Source organism: Oratosquilla oratoria, chromosome 43 (assembly GCF_046742065.1).
Source record: "Oratosquilla oratoria isolate Oo_2021 chromosome 43, ASM4674206v1, whole genome shotgun sequence".
Taxonomy (NCBI): domain Eukaryota; kingdom Metazoa; phylum Arthropoda; class Malacostraca; order Stomatopoda; family Squillidae; genus Oratosquilla; species Oratosquilla oratoria.
The window spans coordinates 28,266,908-28,271,152 of record NC_134819.1 but is presented as its reverse complement, the minus strand read 5'-3'; positions in this window follow the sequence as shown (position 1 = coordinate 28,271,152).

Here is a 4,245-nt window from a genome sequence, read left to right as displayed (position 1 = left end):
TTCTCTTGCTATGCAATGCTAAGTATGCAGTACGAACTTTAAGCAAACTTTTGACAAACTTTGAAAGAAAATGTACTATTTTGTCTCAAGTATAAATAAAATCCCAAAGACTATATAGACAGCGTTCTTTATGTATGATCTATGTGAATATATATTTGAAATATCCTAAAGAAAAACACTGTTTCATCACTTACTTGAAATTATGCTTTCTGGATGGAGGAGAGTGATGCAAACAAGGTCATCATATTAAAACAACAGGGCAGGACTCGCAGTAATGGATTTAAATTGGACAAATTTAGATTCAAGAAGGAAATAGTCAAGAATTGGTTTACTAATAGGGTGGTCAACGAATGGAATAGACTTTGTAACCATGTAGTGAGCGCTGAAACTATCGGTTGTTTCAAGAAACGATTAGACAACTTTATGGATGGGGATGACAGGTGGTGATGGATACGGAGCTTCCTAGTGTAGGCCTTATGGTCTCTTGCAGTCTCCTTCATTCTTATGTTCTTATGTTCAGTTGGCACCTCTGCTTGTCGCTTCGATGAATGCAGTGATACAGTTGGTTGATTTCACACTTTTTCTTTCCTCGTGACTCCTACGAGATATGAGGAGGTGGGAGGAGATGAAATATTAGTTAATGAGAACTCATATGCACCGAAAATAACCGATGAAATCAACCGTGCCGTCGTGCATTCAGCGAAGAAAGACGCAGGGTTGCCAACTGCCCGGAGAAGACTTGTATCTGTTATCATTTCACCACAGGAACGTAAAATACAATTGTTCTTATCTAGGTGTCTATAAACATTATAATCATCTTGGAAAGGTTAAGACTATCTTAATTAGCCTCCTTTTTGTCGAAGTAACTTGAAATAAGACAAATTCATTCAGTTTAGGAATGGTCATCTTAGAAAAAAAAGTGTAACGCTACTATGTGTTCTTTAGGGTGAACGCCTTTGGGCTGTATTGTACTGAGGTCTGACGATTTTATTCAGCTGAAAGGCTGACCAATGTATAAGAATATGAAAAAGCCTCAATTTCTTCATCGACAAGATGACACCAATTATGAATTTTGTTCTACATGACTGACAGACGATTTTGACTTAAGGAGCATCACTATATTATCTATCTACATATAACAAAAGCTTTTCCCACCTTATAAGGGAGGTAGCTAACTCAAAGGCACGTACCTATTCCCACCCATTTCACTCCCCCCCATGACCCTTTTCACCTCTCCCATCTCAGCTCCACGTGGATGACGGGTCATCCCTGTATCCGCCAACTGCCCCAGGTCAAACACAATGCAGCAAGACACAGTACATTCACAGCAAGGCCGCTTCATTCAATCGGCGATACCCCATCCCTATCCGTCCCCTCATGCAGACAAAGAGAAGACTATGGTAACGGGGCTAAAACCATCACAACAAACTTCTTCAATACTGTGACGATCTTTGACGACTTTCTTCCTGCTAACGGAAGACGATTTCATTCACCTCAGTAGGAGCAACACCGAATTGAAGGACTTAATGAATTCCTTCACCAGGAAAGATAAGGGTTAGTCCTTAGAACAATGCGTTAATTAATATGAGTTATGTTGCACATTAAAAATGGCGGAGTCTGGGGATTGTGATACTCTCGGGGTGACCCGTGCGCATTCGAATCGGCAGAAACGATTAATGGGAGACTGAAAGGCTATATTAGCCTCCTACAGGCCTACATAAACCTTCTAGTAAGACCAGAGACGACTTTGAAGTCTCTGCTTACCTGATGACATTTTTATTTATCTTTATTATTATTATTATTATTATTATTATCATTATTGTTATTATTCTATTTTTTTTTTTTTTTTGTGAAAGTTGTAGCCAGGTAGTTTAGCTTTTAATGGGATCTGTTTCGCAGCTGCAGAATTTTCATAATCTTTCCCCGTACTCAAACAAAGAAACAGATGAATAAATAAATAAATAAAAATGAAATGAATAAATAGATAAATAAATAAAATCGAGGGCCCGCCGTGGCTCGGTTGGTAGAACTCACGTCTGATAACCGCACGGTGAGTTCGGCGTTTGTTCGAACCCTGGACGCGGATAAGAGGTTAGGAAGGGGATCCACTTTGGGTAATGGCTCCCGACCGCTGTTCCCCTCGAACCTGAAGTGACTAGATGACACCCCTGTGTGATACATCAGCTTCGTCCGGGTATCGCCAGTGATGTGGCTATAGCGTGGACACCGTCTCCTGCTTTCATGTATAAACGGTTCCGGACAACCGCCAAGGGTGAGGTTTGACCGGGCACCAGTCCCGCAAACCATGAATATTAAACATGTGCAGGAAAAAACAATAACATAGAAACTGAGACATGTTACTTTTAGATATATGCACCTCCTCACGTTCAGTTACAAATCAATTTTCGAAACAAGAAATGTAATACATAAACAAGAATGTAAATAATAAACAAATAATTAAATAAACAAATTAGGCGAGAGTGTTCTCTTGTTTTCGAGTATGTACAACTAAGAATATCTCGAAGATAATGATGACGAATTGGCTAGCCCACCGGCCTTATGTCTTACTGTTTGTATATTCGAATAATTACTCACTAATTACTATTTCTGGAACACAAAACTGCTTTTGCGTCCTTCCCAGAAGCTCCCGTGCCTTTCCTAAGACACCAGGATGTAATGCAGCTGGGAACCAGTTGAATAAAGCTGTCTTGGTTAACTTCTTCGCTGCGTTTTGCAACTTAACTTTCATCCTGGTTGCCGTCTAGTGACTTCTTCAAACTCTCCCAGAAGCTAATGATGGCTGGTATTACAACGACATCTTTGATGCCATTAGTCATTGTTTTTGACGTCACAAAAGAAAAAGGGAACATTAAGTTGGGTGCACCGCGCGATCAGACAGAATTCCATCGAGTCGGCAAGATCCTACCCAGACAGGTGTCGAGAGGTCTGCACAGACTCGATGCGAGCCTAAAGATGAATACCCACTCCGTTGGCATGTGACACAGCACTCGAAAACCATTAGATCGAGCTCCGCTAGCCCCCCCTCTCCCCCCCAAAAAAAAAGGAAAGAAGAAAATAGGGTTTGTCTTTGATTAGGTGCTGAATGCAAGTTAGACTCCTTGTGATTCCAAAGTGGTTTCTGCTGTACCTGCGACCTACGACAACGCCAAGAGGAGGAAGAGGAGGAAGAGGAGGAGGAGGAGGAGGAGGAGGAGGAGGAGGAGGAGGAGGAGAGGGGAGGAGAGGGAGAAGAAGGGGGAGGAGGAGGAGGAAGAAGAGGAAGAGGAAGAGGAGGAGGAAGAGGAAAAGGAAGAGGAGGAGGAGGAGGGGAGGAGGAGGGGAGGAGGAGGGGATGAGGAGGAGAGGGAGGAGGAGGAAAAGGGGGAGGAGGAGGAGGAAAAGGAGGAGAAGGGCGTGGAGGAAGAAGAGAGGGAGGAGGAGGAGGAGGAGGAGGAGGAGTGGCAGGAGGAGTGGCAGGAGGAGTGCGAGAAGTAGGAAGAGGAGGAAAAGGAGGAGGAGGAGGAAAAAGAGGAGAAGGACGTGGAGGAAGAGGAGAGGGAGGGGGAGGAGGAGGAGGAGGAGGTAAAGGAGGAGACCTCATGGCTCTTCTTTGTGTTTCATATCGATGCCACTGCTGCTGCTGCTGATGCTCCTGCCTTCTGCTTCTAAAGACGGGCGGAGGGCAATTAGCCTAAAATCCACTTCATTTCTTTCTTATTTTCACATTTCGATTTATACAAGAAAATTATCTACACTTACACACTGTCCAGAATCAATTTCTTCTTCGTCTTCTTCGTCTTCTTCTTCTTCTTCCTCTTCTTCTTTTCTTCCTCTTCTTTTTTTTTTTGCCAGACGGTTTCAGTTACCCGTCGACAACCCCTTACGCTACAAACGAGGCCATTCTATCTCATTTAATCTTTTCAGTGCCAATGACAATCCACTTGTTTATTCTTGCTACTGCGACGGGACTTCATCCGTCAAGGAAACCAAGAATGCAGCAAGGGGGTTCCGCTTACTTCGATTTACCATTTGACTGTTGCGAATTATACCTATATTCTTTCTGCCACCAGATGAATCTATTCAGAAGAGTCGAAACCCCTGCGAAGCTGAAGGATTACGTATTACGTGTCCTGCAGCTGAAGTCAGGAAAATGGAATATACAGAGGAAACAAATTGTTTTTAAATCTAATCCGCCATTTTAGCCTGATGGTAACTCCATATTAGGTGCAACGTCTAAAATCGATG